This window comes from Squalius cephalus, assembly GCF_949319135.1.
Source record: "Squalius cephalus genome assembly, chromosome: 6".
Lineage (NCBI taxonomy): Eukaryota > Metazoa > Chordata > Actinopteri > Cypriniformes > Leuciscidae > Squalius > Squalius cephalus.
The window spans coordinates 28,222,199-28,245,761 of NC_137127.1; the positions used below are offsets into that span (position 1 = coordinate 28,222,199).

General features: G+C 36.6%; 2 long non-coding RNA genes across 2 annotated transcripts in view; both read left to right on the forward strand.

The window, feature by feature from the left end:
• LOC307160677 overlaps window positions 1-23,563 on the forward strand; it is a 574,771-nt gene that overhangs the window by 188,912 nt on the left and 362,296 nt on the right. The gene's annotated exons all lie outside the window — the stretch shown is intronic.
• LOC307160683 lies at window positions 13,660-14,402 on the forward strand. Its single transcript, XR_013821600.1, has 3 exons — window positions 13,660-13,751; window positions 14,164-14,244; window positions 14,333-14,402. It is a non-coding gene; the product is annotated as an uncharacterized lncRNA (long non-coding RNA).

The following is a 23,563-nucleotide window of genomic DNA, read 5'->3' on the forward strand; positions in this document are numbered from 1 at the left end:
GAAAACTCACAATACATATAATAAATTCAGCAACATATTGCCTTCATTACTCAGTGAACTTTAACCAAATGAACACCTCTAAACATACCAATATTAGCTGGAAAGAATGAAGGAAACAAGAGCGTCTTGTCTCAACAGCGTCCATGTGCTCTCCGAGGCTGTGTAACTCAGACACTCTAAAGGCATGGTGTGCAACACTGATAAGTGTCCCATTTAATGAAACACCTTAATTTATAGTTCCTAACCACAAAAATATTGCATGACTCACTCGTACAAGTATTTAGGTATAACAAGGAAATCAAAAGTCTTTTATGTCATAGAAAAAAGTTTTAGGAAGTTCATCATAAAAAAATAAAATATAATTAATATTTCTTCATTCCCAACTTGCTAAACAACTCCTCAAGCATTGTAGGCTACTAAGTTACTTGTCCTGCTCTGTGTGGGTCTTGAACCTTGGTCTCTGGTGTGAGAGTCAGGTGCTCTAACAAGGAGGCTAGCTGGCCCTCTTTACACTAGCTTCTTCCAAAGCAGTGAAATTAATATTTTTTAATGAATGGCTTGATTTGTTTTATCAATATTCATTTTTCAGGAACAGAATAACATTATGCACAGTGAGGAGCCTACAGATTAAGAGCTTCATATGAGAAAAATACAATAATAAAAACAACACATTTTTTAATGGTTAATTTCAGATCAAAACCTGCAAATGACCATTAGGTGTCAGATTGATTCAAAGCATTATGGAACATTTGGTTCAACTGTTTCACAAAGCCTCAATCTTACCACAACTATTTGTGCTCACTTTAATGAGAGGAATACTTTTGCAGTATGGTCATATGCCATATGAGATTTGAACCCATGATCAGAATGGCTCAGGATTTGTAGTATGTGGATTAACATATTGCACCACTTAGAAGATGCTGAACTAAACCGCTGCAGAGGAGAGGCTACAGTGTAATAATAATAATAATGATTAGTAATTGGTTATTTGATTGGTTAAGTGGTGTAATTAGTGTAATGCAATTAGTGTAATTAAGTTGAGCAATTAGTGAGGGTTTATAAGACAGGCAAAAAAGGAGACTATTTTCTGTGTTTCTTGACAAGGTGAGGTTAAGCAGGTCATAAATTAAGCAATGTGTTTTGAAATTACATCAGTGTACAATTTTAGTTCTTTTGTATGAAACTCATGGGTATGTTGTAGAAAGAATTTTAGAGATCAGAGTTTTTTGTGTATTTTTAATGAATGTTGACAAAATGGTTGCTCTCATGAAGGGCTGTCACATGCTTCTACAAACATTTATATAAACAGCATTATTTAGGCTAAGACTAAGATATATATAATATAATATAATATAATATAATATATGAGCATTTTTATTATCAAGCTTTTTTATTTTGGATCAGTTATTTCACTTTAATGACGATTAATAGGTAATTTTCATTGACATAAAAGTGAAATAACAACATAAACATACAAGCTTGATAAAAAAATGATCATTTTTATAAGAAAATGTCAGATGGCATTTAGAGGCTTTTGCATCTAAAGTCTTCATACATGCATATATATAATTAAATTAGAATATTTGATAAGTGTTTATGTGAAAAAAAAAATATATAAATGTATATGTTAACAGACATTAAGTTAAATTCTATATATATTCACATACACTCATATCAAATATCTTAATTTTCAAGTAAACATTTATTTCAGAATTGTTAAATATTTCTATGTGAAATTGGATAGAAAATCAGTATAGTGTAATGAAGTGAAGTATTTTTGGGTGTTTTGTAAAACTGGCAACTTCAGTTATGCAAGTATACATAATCTTCTTGTTTATATTTACAGATGCCACGACCTATGAAAAGGGCCCGCATAGCCAAGAAGCTTGCGCAACAATGGTGTGCAAATACAGAGGTTCCGCCACTTCCTCTTGAAAAAAAGGCAGAGGTTGCACCCCCTCTTAAAAAAAGGCAAACAGAGGCTGCACCGCCTCCTCTTAAAACAAGTCAGGCAGAGGCTGCACCGCTTCCTCTTAAAACAAGTCAAGCAGAGGTTCGGCCACTTCCTCTTAATAAATTGGCAGAGGTTCGGTCGCCTCCTCTAAAGAAAAAGGCACAGGGAACATCATGTCCCTTTGACATACAGGGAAGACTCTTCCCTTTTACCGGGAGACCATCGTGTAACCCATACCAAAGAACATCGCACCCTCAAATCCAGGAGAATCTTCTGGTGGAGGATATGCAGGTTCTTTCGGCAGAGGTTCGGCCGCTTCCTCTTGAAAAAATGGCAGGGGTTCCGCCGCTTCCCCTTAAACAAATGGCCCAGATGAGCCGTCTGGAAAGAGGGAGAATGAGAATAGAAAGCCCTCTTCAGCAAAACCTTTACGCTTTTGAAACTGTACAAACCTTTGAAACCTTTGAAACTTTTACAACTGAGAAAACTGAAAAAAACTTGAGCAAAATGAGACAAAACCCACAAAACCTAATTTCTATGAAACTTCATGATAATGCTTTGAATGTTTCAGCTGTATTCTCTGAATTTCCACAGAGATCAGTGCTTCAAGGTTCCTTTCATCAAGGTGATGCCCGATTTGGAAATTCACGTGGCAGACAGTGTGGTGCCATCAGTCTGACAGCAGTGTTGACAAGCAAGATGAAGAACGTGCTGACTTGGACGAGACAAGATCTTGATGGTGTCTTAGTGGCAGGAACACACCTTTATGAATGGTTACGAAATCAGGGTAACATAAATGACCGAGAAGTGGTGGGTAGGAATTACACTGCAGTCCATGAGTTACCAAGGAGACATGTTCTGGGTAATACAGTATTTTCAATAGAGTATGCAGAGTCTCTCACTGGATTTGTTGATGTTGATGACTATGATGCAGCATTAATAAATGTGGCCATGCCAGTTGATGTAGCTCTTCAGCAAGCTCTACTGAGTGCTGATGCTTTCCTTTTATGTATCTGTGCCAACACATGTGCAGTTATTAAGGAGGGTTCATGGTATGCCTTTGTTGATTCTCATGCTAACATGACAGAGACAAGTTGTGTTGCTTATCACAACACCATAGAATCTTTGTATGGCTACATTAATAAGATGGCACATTCATTTGGGGTAACTGCACCACGATTTGAGGTAACTGGAGTTTTTGTAAATGCAGATTCTGAAGTTTCTCACTCGCTGGAGGTGGACCGCAGCAGTTTCCCATGTTCTTCTGGTAAAGCACTTTACAGTGAAGTTCTAAAACGCAAACCCAAGGTATGCAAATCGGTGACTACTGAGGTAAGGTCATCTGACTTTCAATTACCTGAGGTTGTAATTCAAAATACAAGAAGCAATAATGTTCCAATGCCGCAGCCAGTGTGTAATGTGTTGCCAAGTAAAGGAAAAAGGGGGAGAAGAGAAAATCAAGATGACCTCTCAGAGAAACGGGTTACAAAGTCTCACTCCCTGGAGGCAGACCGCAGCAGTTTTCCATGCTCTTCCGGTAAAGCACTTTACAGTGAAGTCTTAAAACGCAAACCCAAGGTATGCAAATCTGTGACGACTGAGGTAAGGTCATCTGACTTTCAATTACCTGAGGTTGAAGTTCAAAATACAAGAAGCACTGACCTTTCAATGTCGCAACCAGTGTGTAACGTGTTGCCAAGTAAAGGAAAAAGGGGGAGAAGAAAAAAGCAGGATGAGCAGGTCTCTGAGAAACGGGTTAAAAAATCTCATGTTGAAAATGTTGTAGTAGATGACATAATAATTACTGATGTTTCAATTCCAGAAATATTTTTTTCTCCCTTGACTCTTAGAGATCAGCAAGCTTTATGTGAACTCTTGCTTCTGACAAATGATAACAGTGACTGTGATGTTGCAACAAACTTTGGTCCCATTGCAGGTCCGTGTCAGACAAAGAGTATCAAACCAGATGGTAACTGCTTTTTCAGATCACTGGCATATGCAATTTGTGGAAGTGAGGACAAGCATTTGAAGATTCGTCGTGCAGTTGTCAAACACCTGAAAATGAATGCTTCAATATTTGAGAGGTATGTGAGAAGTGAGTATACTTCAGTAGAGGACTACTTGACACAATCTAGAGTCTATTATTCTGGGTCATGGGTCACTGAAATTGACATCTTTGCTTCTGCTGATCTGTTTAAAACAACCATAATGACTTTTAATGATGGACGGTGGAATGCACACAAACCTACTGGAGAGGTAATTGCAAACAATGCAATATATTTGAAAAACCGTAATGGTAATCATTATGAAGTTGTGACATGTGTTAAGCACAGAGATCAAGACATTTGCGCAGGGAAGTGTGGGAATGCCACTTCAAATGAGGTGAGAATGCCATGTCTGCGTAAAAGGAAGGTAAGCGATGCTGCACAGAATGACCAAGAGAGATACTTGAAAAAACTGAAGGATCAGAAGTCCAAGTATGATAATGACATTGATTTCAGACAGAATAAAATTGACTATGCCAAAACAAAATACTGTAGTGATAAAGATTATAGACAGAAAAAAATTAAAGTTCTTCGTGATAAATATTTAAAAGATTGTCATGCATGTTTGTTTAAGCGTGAACGTTCTAAGGCCAAGTATTCAAGCAATATTCAGTTTCAGAAACGTGTTTGTCAGTATTCTCGGATGAAATATAAAAATAATGTCTCATTTCAGGCAACTGTACGTGAGTATTCCAAGAAGAAATATCTTCAAAACCTGGCCTTTAAAGCAAGAGTATGTGAGTATTCCAAGAAGAAATATCTTCACAACCTGGCCTTTAAAGCAAGAGTATGTGAGTATTCCAAGAAAAAATATCTTCACAACCTGGCCTTTAAAGCAAGAGTATGTGAGTATTCCAAGAAAAAATATCTTCACAACCTGGCCTTTAAAGCAAGAGTACGTGAGTATTCTAAGAATAAATATGTTAAAAACTTGGTCTTTAAAGCAAGAGTGCGTGAGTATTTGAAGACAAAATATCACAAAGATGTAAACTTTCATTTCAGTAAAATACAAAAAGGCTGTGAGGTATATGCAAAAAAAAGGGAAAAACACAAAGACATTGGTGTTACAATTGCCAGTTTTCGTCAAGAAGTGAGTAGAGGTCCAGAGTTTGTGTGCTGTGTCTGTCACCGTTTACTTTTCAGAAAGCAGGTTACTGAATGCAAACCAGAATGCTATGAAGAGAAAGGAGAAAAAATAGCTGCTTTGGCAAGAAGATGCATCACACTGAGGTATGTACATGTTTGTGATGAAAAATGTCATAATCCTTCTGGTTTTTCTCCAAGGTGCAAATTGTGGATTTGTCCAACCTGTCATCGAAAAATCATCAGTGGAAAACTGCCTGAAGAGAGTGTTGCTAACAATATGCATTTGGTGGACATTCCAAATCAACTAAAGTGTCTTAACTCCTTAGAACAACATCTTGTGGCACGTAATATTCCTTTTTTGAAGTTACTCTGTCTTCCCCGTGGAAAACAAAATGGCTGCCATGGACCTGTGGTGTGTGTTCCTGTAAATACTGCAGATGTGTCAAATATTCTTCCACGAAATGAATGTGATGACAAGATGATAAGGATAAAACTGAAGCGCAAGTTAACCTACAAAGGGCATTATGAGTACAAGCATGTTCACACTGATCGTGTTAGAAATGCTCTGAGATGTTTGATCAGGTGCAATAAATGGTACAAGGATGTGGAGATTAATGAACAATGGATCAACTCTTTGAATGAACCAGAAGAGAATGTTGCTGAAGAAATGGAGGAACAAGCTGAAGTTGAAAAGAGTGAAGAGGAAAATGATACTGAAGAACAGCCAGAGGAAGACTTGACTTACATCAAAGAGCAGAGTGGTCTTTTGTCAGACACATGTTTACAACCTGTCAATCTTGGTTCAGAAGTAATTGATCAGCATTTTCAAGATATATTAAATGTGGCACCAGCTGAAGGTAACAGTCCTATTAAATTACTTTCTGATAAAAGCAATGAAGCAAAATGTTTCCCTGTTCTCTTCCCAACTGGTGGTCCAACATTCCATGATGAGAGAGAGAAAAAAATCACACTGTCACGATATCTAAATGCACGAATCCTCAACGCAGATGGACGTTTTGCACAAAGCACAGACTTCATTTTCTATGCACAATATATGTCAGAGTTGGATCAAATTGTATCTAATGTTTCCATTGCTTTGCGAAAAGGGTCGGACAAGAGGTTGTTGAAAGAAGTAACTTCGGATATGCTCACAAACCCAGAGTCATTGGCTGAAATATTGAATTATGATGAAGGATACAAGTTTTTGAGACCAGTCCGTGGAACGCCACCCTATTGGCAATCAACTCAAAAAGACCTTTTTGCACTGATAAGACAACTAGGTATTCCAACTTTCTTTGCATCCTTTAGCTCTGCTGATCTCAGATGGCCTGAAATGATCAACACCATCCTGGAGCAAGAACAGAAAAATGTCAGTGTTGATGAGCTTGACTGGTCTGAGAAATGTGGACTAATTAGAAGAAACCCAGTCACTGCTGCAAGGATGTTTGATTATAGATGGCATTGTTTTTTGAAAGATGTCATTATGTCACCCGCTCAACCTATTGGAAAGATAAAAGACTACTTTTATCGTGTAGAGTTTCAACAGCGTGGATCTCCTCATGTTCATTGTCTGTTTTGGGTTGAAAATGCTCCAAAGTTAAATGAAGACAATGAAGACAATGATGCTTTGGTTGCTGCTTTCATAGATCATTACATCACTTGTGAGACACCAGGAGATGATGACGCAGAACTTTATGAGACTGTGAACAGTGTTCAAAAGCACAGCAGCAGACATTCCAAGACATGCCGGAAGAAAAACACAGTGTGTAGATTTAATTTTCCACGACCTCCATCTAGCCGCACATTTATAACAAGAGCCATACGAGATGACTTGAAAGGCAATGATGGAAATGAGACTGCAAGTGCAATTCTGAAGAAAATGAAAACTGTGTTAACAGAATCTGGAGTAAATTTTGATTCAGCCGATGCCTTTTTCCAATCCATTGGAATTAATCAAGCTGTGTTTGAGAAGGCGTACAAGAAATGTTCTAAAAAGAAAAGTGTCGTCTTGAAACGAAGTCCAAAAGATGTTTGGGTAAATCAATATAACCCTCATTTATTGCGCGCATGGCAAGGCAACATGGATATCCAGTATGTCACAGATGCTTACTCTGTAGTGGTTTATATTATTAGTTACATCACAAAAGCAGAACAAGAAATGGGACTGTTGTTACAACGCGCACAAAATGAAGCTATGAATGGAAATCTCGAAGCAAGATCATCGTTAAAAATGTTGGGAAGTGTATATCTACACAACAGAGAAGTTTCAGCTCAAGAGGCAGTGTACCGCCTAACGGGTATGCACTTGAAAGAATGCTCTCGCAAAGTCCAGTTTATTCCAATTGGAACAGATCCTGTGAAGATGAGTTTGCCTTTGCGTGTTCTCCAGAACAAAGATGACCATTCTGGTGAAGAAAACAGTTTTTGGATGAACAGTTTGGTTGACCGATACAAGAGTAGACCAAAAACAGAACATTTTGAGATTCTATGTCTGGGCAGTTTTTGTTCAGAATACAGGATATTGTCATCATCTGAGCTATCTTCACAAAATAAAGAAAATGTGATCAAGCTTAACAACAATTGTGGGTATATGGTAAGAAGAACTCGAACTGAACCTGCAGTAATAAGGTATCCAAGATTTTCACCAACAAAAGATCCAGAAAAGTACTATCATTCACTACTACAACTTTTTTTACCACATTTTGAAGATTGTCAGCTGAAGCCTGATAAGTTCCACACTTATGAGGATTTCTACAACAATGGTGCTGTGAAATGTGGAAGAAATGTGACCGAAGTAAAATCTATTGTTGATTCTAATCGAGCACTGTTTGAAAAGGACAGTGATGAAATGGACAGAGCTCAACAGGTCTTGGAGCTGGGTGTTGATTTGGAAGATGCTTGGGCTGCATTGTGTCCTGAAACAGAGAAGGAGCGCCATGAATGTATTGAGCTAAAGAAGAAAAACGTACTTCCTGAAGAAGATGATTCTGACACACTTATTCCAGATCTTGTAGCAAACCCTCGAACTGCATTCATGATTGAAAACAGTAATGCTGCAATGTCTCGAGATGAAGCATTGGGTTTACTAAGATCATTAAATGCTAAACAGTCTGCGATATTTTACAAAGTTCGCGACTGGTGTTTACAAAAACTGCATGGAGAAAATCCTGAACCGTTTCACTTGTTTGTTACTGGTGGAGCAGGCACAGGAAAAAGCCATTTAATCAAAGCAATATGCTATGAATCTTCTAGACTCTTGTCTCAGCTGTCTGACAACCCTGATGATAGGAGTGTGATTTTATGTGCATCAACTGGAGTAGCTGCATACAACATTGGAGCTGCTACCATACACAACACTTTTTCAATTGGTGCTAATGTCAAATTGCCATATCAACCACTAAGTGATGACAAAATCAATTCTCTGCGTTCCAAATTTGGATGGTTGCAGATTTTGATTATTGATGAAGTATCCATGGTTGACCATCACCTTTTGTCATATGTTCATGGGAGATTGAGACAAATCAAACAAACTGGTGATTACTCCCTCTTTGGAAAAGTAAGTCTTGTAGCTGTAGGAGATTTTTATCAGCTGCCGCCTGTCAAAGGAACTCCACTTTATGCTGATCCAAAAGGAGTGAACCTTTGGGAAAACAACTTTGAAATTGCTGAATTAACTGAAGTTGTTCGGCAACAAGATGTATCTTTTGCTGAAACCTTAAATCGTCTGAGAGTTCGTAAAAAAAATGAACCTCTAAGCTCAAGTGACATCAACATGTTGAAGCAACGTGAAACAGGAGAAGAATGCGGGGATGTTCATATATTTCCTACAAATAAAGAGGTTGATGAATACAATATTCAGAGACTAAATGAGGTTTGTCCTGAGGCAATCAGTATTCGAGCTCAAGATTTTGTGAGAAATCCAAAAACTGGAAGGATTGAAAAAAAAGTTGGATTTCATTCAACCGTTTTCAACTCATGTTTGGCTAAATGTGTTTCCTTGGGTGTTGGAGCAAGAGTTATGTTAAAGAAAAATATTGATGTTTCGGATGGACTTGTGAATGGAGCCTTTGGTACAGTTGTCCATATTAGCAGAAGTGAAAAACAGGAAGATGATTATGATGATGACTTTCCATCAGCCATTCATGTGGAATTTGATGATCCAAATGTGGGAAAAATTCAGAGATCAAACCAACGACATAGATTTTCCCAAAATTCTACAGTAATTGAAGTTCAAGAAGATCAAGTCACAACCAACGGTGGTTTAAGACGCCAATTTCCACTTAGACTGGCATGGGCATGCACTGTTCACAAAGTGCAAGGGCTCACAGTAGATAAAGCTGTCGTATCCCTTGACAAGATATTTACTTCAGGACAAGCATATGTTGCATTGAGTCGTGTGAGAACTCTCAATGGACTAATAATTCAAAACTTCAAGGAGTCTGTAATATACTGTAATGATCAAATTGACTTGGCAATGAAAAATATACCAAAATTTCCATTAGAAAGTCACACTTTCTCAAAGACACCTGGTATATTTACAATTGCTCTTCACAATGTGCAAAGTCTTCAAGCTCATGTTCAAGATATTCAAGCTCACAGACAACTTATGAATGCAGATTGTATTTGTTTAACTGAAACATGGCTAAAAGTTGAAGACCAAGTACAAATACCAGGATTTATTTTCAAGCATAATCCAAGAGCTAAGTGCTATGACAACAGCACTCCACTTTTCAGTAATTTAAAACAACAGCGAGGAGGTGGAGTTGCTATTTACTGTTGTGAAAACATGTTTTTTAAAGTTATCATTCCAGAACCTTGCAATTTGGAATGTTTGTACTTCTCAGTTCCACATATCAGTTTGAATGCTGCTCTGCTGTACAGGCCTAATTCATATCAAATTGATGTGTTTCGACAAAATCTGTTACATGTTATTACTGAGCTGGAAAAACATCCAGGAAAGAAAGTAATTATGGGAGACTTCAATGAGGACATCTTAACATCATCTTCAATTAAGAAACTACTGGAAGTCCATGGATACAGTCAACATGTGCAATGTCCTACAACTGAAAAGGGTACGTTAATAGACCATGTCTATATTAAAGATGCAGAAAATGTTACAATTGAAATTGTTTCAACTTATTATAGTTACCATGAAGCAGTACTAGTTTCAGTAAAGTAATTGACATTTCTGGCACATAATGAAGACTGTATAACTGCATTTTTCTTTTATGTGCCCCTACCATGCTACAATTAATCTGAGGTCCATGGAGGTCTGTTCAAGTTCACAAGTGAAAACGGTACGTTATTAGACCATTTATTTCAAATCATATCATTAAGGTGAGACACAGCAGACAAAAACATCGATTTTTCATGCAGTGGTCAGTTTTGAGATTTTGGGCTAGTTTACTAATTCAATAAGTATTATTTCAAGCTGCTATAAAGAAAACATTGAAAATGAAGATGTTTATTTTATTACATTTTGTTTACTTGCGGCAGTAAGTTTCTCCCGAATTTACCAGGAAGTTAGTATTCCAACATGACATGCTGAGATCTGTCTGTTCACTGAAGTCTGTCATGACCGGGATAGTTGTAAAGCTTTGAGTCTCCTGCACAATGCCATGTAAACCAAATATGGGCATTTTCTTTCTATCAGTAATCAATCGTGAATGTCCAAAGGGGGATTTAAAGCTAACGAAGAAATCTCATTTAGAACTATTAAATCTTTAACTGCCGTTTTCTCAAAATTAGTTTTTGTATTTTATTGTCATTCTCCAGTAGAAACCTCTCCGCTTATGTAGCACCTATGTACACCAAACTTTCCAGTTATACACTTAGCAGTATTCTGAAGATATTTTCAGAGGGATTTGTTAATAAATCATTCCTGGCCTGATTTATGTGACATTTTAATAAAAAAATATGGCGAAAATTTATTTTTTTTATGGCCATGGACAGTATATTTTGATTCCCTAGTTAATGAAAGCATCCTGAAATCCCTCTAAGTTTTTATTTTCATCTTTTGTGTAAACCAAATGAAAAAATAATTTTGCACCTGGCTTTATCATATGTTCAGATCTATCTACTGAAAATATATACAAAATCGTGCATATTTAGTGACATGATGCCTAATTTGCATAATTAAACATACAAATTTCTAAAACTTGTAATACATTTTTTTATATACTTTAAGTAATCAACTGAGGAAGTTTCATGGTGATATCTATTATTTTAAAATTTTACCCTATTCCCCTTTAGTGTCTCGCCTTAACCCCTTACCTGTCACCCCCCTTTTTGAGAATGGACATTAAAATGCACTATTCAAGCTTAAGTGGTTGTAATTCAAGAATGTTTTGGAGTATAGACCCAAGTTGGTCTTAAAGGGAGAAAATAGCAGATTATTACTGAAATGAAAGCAGTTATTGAAGTTTAATTTTACATTAAATCAAATATTATTAAATATTTTTCTTTTATATATATATATATATATATATATATATATATATATATATATATATATATTAATAAATGTTTTACAAAACAATTACTATAAATCAAAGCCATATCTAACCAAGTTGTGTTCCAAATTTGAAGTTGGATATCAAAAAAATTTAAGTTCCCATGAGATGTTTACGCGTATTACCAAAAATAGCCACTGGGTGTCATTGAATTCCATTGAATTTAACTGTATGCATTCTACCATAACAAATTAATAAATTTCTGTCCAAATATCACTTCTGTCACAAAATATGGAACCTTGAGGCTCAGACCTTTCTGACAATGTGTTTTCTCAAGATTAGAAAATATTTTTATCATAAATTATGAAACATGACGCCCAAAAGTGGAGGAGCCTGATAAAATAATTTAGAGTACCATTTCTATGGTAACACAATGTCCAATTTCAAAACCGTTTTCACAGGATGAATTCTGAGATCATAAGCTTTCAAATGATACCTAATTTATGATAACTACTAAAATATGTGATGTAATAAAAAAAAGGCAATATAAAAGATAATATTATATATTAGGGGATAATATGCATATCCTACTTTTTAGAGTAAACGGGACAGTGTATATCTGCATACGGGACGATGACAGTTAAAGTGTTCAGAAAATTATTTCTGTTGTAATTTCTGCAAGTCCACTAGTATTTTATCAAGAAAGGTTTGGTCATGTAAGGTAATATGTCTGATTTATGCAGCACGCTGAACTAAGAAATGTATATAACTACACTGTCTATTCTTTTTTTGTCCATACCATGTGACACACATCTTGAGATTTCAAGGTCCATACAGTCCTGACCATTCCATACCAAGTTCTATCCATTGTTCATCGGGCACAACCCAGCACCTCCCATAATTGCTCTTCTTTCTGGAGCTCCAAAGCTACATCCAGTCAAGGTTTTTGTTGTTTATGCATTTCATTTGTTCAATTTGTGTATCTGATTTGTCTTGATCTTTTTAAGACAATGTCTCTGGTTTTTAGTTGAAAAATTGTTTTTGATCTAATTTCTGCCCTAGTCTAAGCCATCCAAACAACACTGGATGCTTCCAATCAGCATAGGAAGCATCCACAAAGACTGCCTGCATTCCTACAGTTGTCTTATAAAATGCAATTAAGTTAATAGGATTTCAAGAAAACATCTAAAAAAGATCTAGAAAACTTCACATAGAAAGGTAAGTTGACATGATTATGTACATTTTAATAGTTTAAAAAGAAAATATTTAAGGCACTACATCAACTAACAATATAATTTCAGATTTATAGACTGCAATGTCCACTACTGACAAAAAGGTAAGCTAACATAGTGTCTACATTAGTAGCAAAATATTGTTAAGTCTTCACTTCAGCAGTTCAACAAATGTATTTTTTTAGATTTCTGAAACACTGAAGTCATAACGTCCTCCATATACCCATCACAAGATTCTCTGCTCCACAAAATTCTCTGCTCCATGAACTTTTATAAAGAAGTGCACAAGTGATATAACAGTAAGTTTTATTGAAGTACATTTAAGTTGTTGACATTTATACAAGCACTGATTAATCTACTAATTGTACACTTTCAAGTTTGTACAGAAACTCAATAACTACTGTTGATATTTTGAAGTCCACATATCCCTATACAAATGACGGTAAGCTAACAGACCATGTGTATGTTAGTTGCGAAATGTTTTTAATGTAAAGACTTCACTTATTGCACTTTGTTCAATGAATGTAATGTTTTCAGATTTCTGAAATTCACCAAAGTCCTAACTTTCTCCATATATCCATCACAAGATTATCTGCACCATTAACTTTTATAAAGAATCGTACAACTATTAAGATGGTAGGTTTGATTGAAGAAAATTTAAGTTGTGGACATTTATACAAGCACTGATTAATCTACTAATGGTACACTTTCAGATTTGTGCAGCAACTCAATAACTACTGTTGTTATTTTGAAGTCCACAAACCCCTATACAAATGTCAAATGTCCCCATATACAAACTAACAGACCATGTCTATGTTAGTTGCAAAATGTTTAATGCGAAGACTTCACTTATTGCACTTTGTTGAATGAATGTAATATTTGCAGATTTCTGAAATTCACTGAAGTCATAATTTCCCATATACCCATCACAAGATTATCTGCTCCATGAACTCCTATAAAGAAGTCCACAGCTGATAAAAAGGTATATTTCATTGTATGTCTGCATAATTTAAATTGAAACGCTTTCATTCAAACCCTGATTAATCTACTATTGGTACACTTTCAGATTTGTGCAACAACTCAATAACCACTGTTGATATTCTGAGGTCCATAAACTCTTATACAAATTTTCACTACTGACAAAAAGGTAAGCTAACAAAAACATTGCCATTAAGAAGAAAATGTTTGTTAACCCTTTACTTTCACCAAGCAGTTTGTTCAATGCTTGTCATCTTTGCAGATAACTTCCTCCATATACCCATCTCAAGATTATCTGCTTCATTAACTTTTATAAAGAAGTTCACAACTGATAAAACGGTACATTTTATTGAAGTAAATTTAAGTTGTTGACTTTTATACAAGCACTGATTAATCTACTAATGGTACACTTTCAGATTTGTGCAGCAACTCAATAACCACTGTTGATATTCTGAAGTCCACAAACCCTTGTACAAATGTCCACTACCAACAAAAATGTAAGTTAACATACAATGTCTATGTTAGCTGCAAAATATTTTATGTGAAGACTTCACTTGGAGCATTTAATGAATGTAATATTTTCAGATTTCTGAAACACACTGAAGTCATAACTTCCTCCATGTACTCATCACAAGATTTTCTGATCCATGAACTCCTATAAAGAAGCCCACAGCTGATAAAAAAGGTATATTTCATTGCATGTCTGCAAAATTGAAATTGAAACGCTTTCATTCAAGCCCTAGTTAATCTACTTTCAGATTTGTGCAACAACTCAAAAACCACTGTTGATATTCTGAGGTCCATAAACTCCATAAACAATTTTTCACTACTGAAAAAAGGTAAGCTAACAGACATTTTCTACATTGATGGCTATGTTTTTTGTGTAAACCTTTTACTTTCACCAAGCAGTTTGTTAAACGCATGTAAACTTTGCAGATATCTGAAACGCACAAGTCATAACTTCCTCCCATATACCAATCGCAAGATTTTCTACTGCATGAACTTCTGTAAATTATACAACTGATTAAAAAAGGTAATATACAATGAATATATTCAAACGTGTTACTGAAAACATATAATTTTGTGATTTTTGATAACTTTATTGCTTTTCCCCTCTAGCAATAGTGACAACAACAGTCTTGTCAACTATCAATTCAGAAAATGTTCTGAAAGAACTTTAAACGTATGCAGGCAGTCAATTAATTTATTTTACTACTGAATACATCTCCACAGTAACAATGTTGAATGGATGGCTTGTATTATATTTGGCCTATGTACAGTTACTTAATATGTGCCAGCCAAAAGAGGATGGCCTGCCCCGGCTGAGTCTGGTTCCTCCCAAGGTTTCTTCCTTTACCACTCTGCTGATTATGCTCCACCTTTTGATCCAAGATGTTCCACCCTACTATTATGCTCCACCCTTTGATCCAAGATGTTCCACCCTACTAAGGGAGTTTTTCTTGCCACTGTCGCCTTTTGGCTTGCTCACTGGGGTATTAAGGCACATGTTCAAGATAAATATGTAATAAAGATTCTTTTTAATAAAATGATTGAAATATACTTTGTCTCTGTAGCCATTTACTTCACTTTACTGTCAGTGATTTTCTACTTGTACTAAATGGATATAGACTATATTTAGTATATGAATTGATTCTACACAAACTTGGTGTCTTTTACAAAAAGTGCATCATAAAACAGCTTAGTGGATAGAGCATTTACATAATTTTCATTTAATTTGTAGTATGCTATTATTTAACAGTTGTTTTTATTGTTTTGAAATACTAAAATTAGTAAGTGTCTTCAGGACAATAGTTAAAACGTTGTCCAACCTGAATGTTAATTTTAACTTTAACAATACTTAAAGCTTTAAACCAAACAAATGCATGTATAATAGTTTATGTAGTTAACTTAATTTATAAAAGCCAGCTTAATTAAAAAAAAATAGGTTTACTTAGACCATGACAACATCAAATCACACCCTTCTACTCTCTAGCTCACTACACACAATGCATAAAAGGAAATTGACATGAGAATGAACACATAAAGGCAAAAAGTATTAATATGAAGAAAATGCTTACATTGCAAGAATAGTAGATTGTCAAGGACTGCTATAGAAATCATTTTTGATCACAAAACTTTCTGAATACTCAAGACTTCAGGTGAGACTCAACATAGAATAAACAATGTTTCTAATCCCAGAAGAAAGATTAAAAAAATACTTAACTGGAAAATACAGAAACCATTTTATGAAGTTGGACAGGACTCGAACTCACAACCTCTGGGTGATGTGACTGTTACTCATCTAGTAGTACCATTGGGAAAACAGTTTTTTTTTTACATTTTTACCAAGATGCCAAAGTTCAATAAATCAAGTCAAGCGTTAATCTTTATATGAATGTGCCACATATCATATTCTAATGAGTTACTTTTCAGAAAGACACTATGTCTGTAACACAATGGTTTGGGCTCATGGCACATGGTTTAGCATTTTACGCTTAAGCTGCAGAGGAGAGGCTTCAGATTAAGAATGAGCACACAATAAGCACACAAAAGAATTACTTAGCATCTCAACCAGTTAAGCATGCTAAGATATCTTAATGCTAATGTAACTTATGGTTAGCCAATGTGGAGCCAGAAGAGCAAAAAGAGCAGAAATAGAATGTACATGAAGAACAGATAGGTTCAGAAGTACTTATGGATGAAATCAAAACAAGCAGCATTAGCGCAATAGATTAGAAAAATGCCTGAACAAAACAGGAATCAACACAATTTTTATACTCATCCAACACAGGGTTCGAACCTACAACCAGAACGGCTCAGGATTAGAAGCACATGGTTTAGCAGACTGCACCACTCAGAGGATGTACAATCACAAACTTCAGATGAGAGGCTTCAGTGTAAGAATGAGCACACAAAAGCAAGTTAACCAGATTAGCATGCTAAGCTATCTTAATGCTGATGTAGCTTATGGCTTATGATGACGTGGTACATCCAATCCTGGCAAAAAAGATATCCTCGGATTCGACATGACGCAAGGAATCGATAGAGACCAATTTTATGATTTTGTGACAAACTGTTCACAAGTTACAGCCTCTGAACCAATTATGGGTCGACCTCGTTAAGTTTGCGACATCATAACTTTTTTTTTCCAGTAGAGCAAAAAAATCGGGGACAGTACTTTTATGCGGCTCAGTCCGAAGATCATTTGAGTACATATTTGGACAAAATTAGACCAATTTTGAAGGAGGAGTAGCGAAAAAACTGTTTTACATTCGCTCCAATATGGCGGCCAGTCACATTGTTGAAAAATAACATATGAGATATCGTTGAAATCGGCATAAGCCAAGGAATATATTGACATAAAGAAATCAAATTTCAAGCAATGTTGGCAAAAGTTATAAGTGTTTTTTCAAAAAACAATGATATCTCTGGAACACTAGGTGGCGCTGTGATCAAACTTCTCATGTACCTTCGGGCCATGCAAATGACGATCCATACCAAATTTGGTGAAGAAATTTCAAATATTTTAAAAGATATTGCAAATTATGTCAAAATTCAAAATGGCGGACACGTGGTACATCCCATCATGGCAAAATCGATATCCACGGATTCGTCATGACCCAAGGAATCGATAGACACCAAGTTTATAATTTTCTGACAATCCGTTCACAAGTTATTGGCCAAAATATGCATTGTCTATATCTCATGACCCATAGGTGGCGCTGTTCCCAACTTTTGCATGGACTCTCAGATCAAGCTTGCGAAGAAGCGTACCAATTTTCGTTTCGATTGTTCAAAGTTTGGCCGAGATACAGCCGCTGAAACAATTTTAGGTCGACCTTGATAACTTTGCGACGTCATAACTTTTGATCAGAGAAGAATAAAAAAAATCGGGGACAGTACTTTTATGCGGCTCAGTCCGAAGATCATTTGAGTACATGTTTGGACAAAATTAGACCAATTTTGAAGGAGGAGTAGCAAAAAAACTGCATACTGTACTTTTCAAAATGGCCACTACTGTAATGGGCGGAGTCTTAATGTAAGATATTGGTTCTAATCAGCATGATGAGATGAATCAGGTGTACTAAGTTTCATTTTTCTAGATCAAAGGGTTCAAAAGTTATAACCATTTCAATGTTGAATTTTTGAACTGCTGGTGGCGCTATAGAGTTGGACCTAGAGACTCAAAAATTGCTACAATTACTTTTCATTACCATCACTACAAGTGTGCCAAATTTCATCATTTTCCTATGTATGGTTCATAGGGCTGCCATAGACTTCAAGAGGAGGAAGAAGAATAATAATAATAAATATAGCTGCAAGCAGCAATACAGGGGCCAAGCCCTGAAGCAGCAGCAACTCTCCCCATCCCTCCCCTCCCCTCCCCATCCCTCCCCTCCCCTCCCCATCCCTCCCCTGCCCTCCCTGCCCCTCTCCTGACCCCTGCCCCTCTCCTGCCCCCTCTGCCCCTCTCCTGCCCCCTCTGCCCCTCTCCTGCCCTTCCTTGAATTTTTTAACTGGTGGTGGCGCTATAGAGGTGGTCCTAGAGACTCTAAAATTGGTCCAATTACTATTCATTACAATCACTACAAGTGTGCTAAATTAAAAAAAACAAAAAAAAACCCAGCTGTTTTAGTAGTACAAGTGAAAATGAACTCAATATGAAGATGTTTTATATAAATTTGCTGCATGTTATATTTATGGAGATCCTTTCTCAGATACACATCATGTGTGGAACTAAAACAACTTTTCCACCACTTAAGGCCACAGTACCTCTTCAGTCTGGACATGTGCCACACAGGAATCGAACCCACGACCGTAATGGTTTGGGATTCATGACACATGGTTTAACAACTTGCGCCACTCAGAGGACGCAAATTTCAAAGCTGTAGAGGAGAGGCTTCAGTGTAAGAATAAGCACACAAAAACATGTTAACGAGATTAGCATGCTAAGATAGCTTAATGCTAATGTAGCTTATGGTTATCCTGATAGCTGAAGAGCCACATTAGAAAGAATGGCATCTGGTTAGCATGCTAACCAATTATTATGCTAAGGTAACTAGCATAAGGCAACAAACAGGCTAGGTCAACTTCGGAGATGAATATCTCGGGAACGGTAGCAAATATCAAAAATCTGTTCAGTCATTTCTGTGCGGCTCGGTCCAAAGAACATCTGATCAAATTTTGGACAAAATTGAGCAAGATTTGAAGGAGGAGTAGCGAAAAAACTGTTTTTCATTTGTTCCAATATGGCGGATAGTCACATTGTTGGAAAATGACAAATGAGCTATCGACGGACTCGGCATAAGCCAAGGAACATAATGACGTAAATAAATCAAAATTTGAACAATGTTTTCAAAAGTTATAAGCGTTTTTGCAAAATACCTTATATCTTTGGAACACTAGGTGGCGCTGTGTTCAATCTTCTCATGTACCTGCAGGACATTGTGTTGATGATCCATACTAAATTTTTTAAAGATATGTCAAATAGTTTAAAAGTTATTGCAAATTATGACAAAATTCAAAATGGCGGACACGTGGTACATCCCATCCTGGCAAAATCGGTATCCATGGATTCGGCATGACCCAAGGAATCCATAGATACCACATTTATGATTTTCTGACAAACTGTTCAAAAGTTATTGACCAAAATAGCTATTTTCCATATCTCATGACCTGTAGGTTGCGCTGTTCCCAACTTTGGCAAGGTCCCTCAAACCATGCTTCCAATCAAGTGTACCAATTTTTGTTTCGATTGATCAAACTTTGGCCGAGATACAGCCTCTACACCAATTTTGGGTCAACCTCATTAAGTTTGCGACATCATAACTTTTGAACAAAGATGAATAAAAAAATCTGTTCAGTCATTTCTGTGCGGCTCAGTCCAAAGATCATCTGATCAAATTTTGAACAAAATTGAGCAAGATTTGAAGGAGGAGTAGCAAAAAAACTGTTTTTCATTTGTTCCAATATGGCGGATAGTCACATTGTTGGAAAATGACAAATGAGATATCGACGGACTCGGCATAAGCCAAGGAACATAATGACGTAAAGAAATCAAAATTTGAACAATGTTTTCAAAAGTTATAAGCGTTTTTGCAAAATACCTTATATCTTTGGAACACTAGGTGGCGCTGTGTTCAATCTTCTCATGTACCTGCAGGACATTGTGTTGATGATCCATACTAAATTTTGTAAAGATATGTCAAATAGTTTAAAAGTTATTGCAAATTATGACAAAATTCAAAATGGCGGACACGTGGTACATTCCATCCTGGCAAAATCGGTATCCATGGATTCGGCATGACCCAAGGAATTCATAGATACCACATTTATGATTTTCTGACAAACTGTTCAAAAGTTATTGACCAAAATAGCTATTTTCCATATCTCATGACCTGTAGGTGGCGCTGTTCCCAACTTTGGCAAGGTCCCTCAAACCATGCTTCCAATCAAGTGTACCAATTTTTGTTTCGATTGATCAAACTTTGGCCGAGATACAGCCTCTACACCAATTTTGGGTCAACCTCATTAAGTTTGCGACATCATAACTTTTGAACAAAGATGAATAAAAAAATCTGTTCAGTCATTTCTGTGCGGCTCAGTCCAAAGATCATCTGATCAAATTTTGGACAAAATTGAGCAAGATTTGAAGGAGGAGTAGCAAAAAAACTGTTTTTCATTTGTTCCAATATGGCGGATAGTCACATTGTTGGAAAATGACAAATGAGATATCGACGGACTCGGCATAAGCCAAGGAACATAATGACGTAAAGAAATCAAAATTTGAACAATGTTTTCAAAAGTTATAAGCGTTTTTGCAAAATACCTTATATCTTTGGAACACTAGGTGGCGCTGTGTTCAATCTTCTCATGTACCTGCAGGACATTGTGTTGATGATCCATACTAAATTTTTTAAAGATATGTCCAATAGTTTAAAAGTTATTGCAAATTATGACAAAATTCAAAATGGCGGACACGTGGTACATCCCATCCTGGCAAAATCAGTATCCATGGATTCGGCATGACCCAAGGAATTCATAGATACCACATTTATGATTTTCTGACAAACTGTTCAAAAGTTATTGACCAAAATAGCTATTTTCCATATCTCATGACCTGTAGGTGGCGCTGTTCCCAACTTTGGCAAGGTCCCTCAAACCATGCTTCCAATCAAGTGTACCAATTTTTGTTTCGATTGATCAAACTTTGGCCGAGATACAGCCTCTACACCAATTTTGGGTCAACCTCATTAAGTTTGCGACATCATAACTTTTGAACAAAGATGAATAAAAAAATCTGTTCAGTCATTTCTATGCGGCTCAGTCCAAAGATCATTTGAGCAAATTTTGGACAAAATTGGACAAATTTTGAAGGAGGAGTAGCGAAAAAACGGAATACTGTACTTTACAAAATGGCTACTACTGTAATGGGCGGAGTCTTAATGTAAGCTATTGATTTTGATCACCATGATGAGATGAATCAAGTGTACTAAGTTTTATTTCTCTAGATCAAAGGGTTCAAAAGTTATAACCATTTCAATGTTGAATTTTTGAACTGGTGGTGGCGCTATAGAGTTGGTCCTAGAGACACCAAATTTGGTCCAATTACTATTCATGGCTATCTCTACAACTGTGCCAAATTTCATCATTTTCCTATGTACGGTTCATAGGGCTGCCATAGACTTCCATTGGCGGAAGAAGAAGAAGAAGAAGAAGAAGAAGAATAATAATAAGAAGAAAACTAACAGATACAATAGGTGCCTTGCCCCTTCGGGGCTTGGCCCCTAATAATAAGAAAACTAACAGATACAATAGGTGCCTTGCCCCTTCGGGGCTTGGCCCCTAATAATAATAATAAGAAAACTAACAGATACAATAGGTGCCTTGCCCCTTCGGGGCTTGGCCCCTAATAACTAGCATAAGGCAAAAAACACAGGCTAGGTCAACTTTGGAGACAAATATCTCGAGAACGGTAGTGAATATAAAAAATCTGTTGAGTCATTTCTCTGCGGCTCAGTCCAAAGAACATCTGATCAAATTTTGGGCAAAATTGAGCAAAATTTGAAGGAGGAGTAGCAAAAAAACTGTTTTTCATTTGCTCCAATATGGTGGACAGTCACATTGTTGGAAAATGACAAATGTGACATCGTCGGAATCTGCATCAGCCACGGAACATAATGACATAAAGAAATCAAAATTTGAACAATGTTTTCAAAAGTTATAAGCGTTTTTGCAAAATACCTTATATCTCTGGAACACTAGGTGGCGCTGTGTTCAAAGTTCTCAGGTACCTTCAGGACTTACTAATGATGATCCATACTAAATTTTGTGCTGATATGTCAAATAGTTTAAAAGATATTGCAATTTATGACACAATTCAAAGTGGCGGACACATGGTTCATCTGATCTCGAATAATTAATTAATCGGCATGACACAAGGAATCCATAGATACCACATTTATGATTTTCTGACAAACTGTTCAAATGTTATTGGCCAAAATAGTAATTTTCCAGATCTCATGACCTGTAGGTGGCGCTGTTGCCAACTTTGGCATGGACCCTCAGGTCATGGCTCCGATGAAGCGTACTAATTTTCATTTCGATTGATCGATTTTTGGCCGAGATACAGCCTCTGAACCAATTTTGGGTTGACCTCGTTAACTTTGCGACATCATAACTTTTTTTTTTCCAGTATAGCAAAAAATTCTGTTCAGTCATTTCTGTGCGGCTCAGTCCAAAGATCATTTGAGCAAATTTTGGAGAAAATTGGACAAATTTTGAAGGAGGAGTAGCGAAAAAACTGAATACTGTACTTTTCAAAATGGCCACTACTGTAATGGGCGGAGTCTTAATGTAAGGTATTGGTTGTGATCAGCATGATGAGTGGAATCAGGTGTACTAAGTTTCATGTCTCTAGATCAAAGGGTTCAAAAGTTATAACCATTTCATTGTTGAATATTTGAACTGGTGGTGGCGCTATGGAGTTGGTGCTAGAGACTCAAAAATTGGTCCAATTACTATTCATTACCATCACTAGAAGTGTGCCAAATTTCATCATTTTCCTATGTACGGTTCATAGGGCTGCCATAGACTCCCATTTGCGGAAGAAGAAGAATTGTTATTCTGACAATAACAATTGCTAATATAGCTGCAAGCAGCAATACAGGGGCCAAGCCCTTAAACGCACCGCAAGCAGAACAAGTATGGCGCACAGCAAGCACAGCCAGCACATCATGTACATGAAGCACAGCAAGTACTGTAAGCACTGCAGCGCAGCATATATTTAAGCACCAACAGCAGTGCGGAGCCAGAAGAACAAAAAGAGCAGAAATTGAATATACATGTAAATGTACATCAAGCACAGCAGCGCAGCAAGCATTTAAGCACCAAAAGCAGTGCAAAGCCGGAAGGAATTGAAATGACAACTTTATACAAAGTTTTAATGTTGTTCCACACAGGACTCGAACCCACGACCGGAATGATTCGAGATTCATGACATGTGGTTTAGCAACTTCCGCCACTCAGAGGACGTGAATTGGTTAGCAAGGCAACAAACACAGGCTAGCTCAACTTTGCAGACGAATATCTCGGGAATGGTAGCGAATATCAAAAATCTGTTCAGTAATTTCTGTGCGGCTCGGTCCAAAGATCATTTGATAAAATTTCTGTTCAAACTGTTCAAAAGTTATTGGCCAAAATAGCCATTTTCCAGATCTCATGACCCGTAGGTGGCGCTGTTCCCAACTTTGGCATGGAACCTCAGATCATGCTTCCGATGAAGTGTACCAATTTTCGTTTTGATTGATCAAAGTT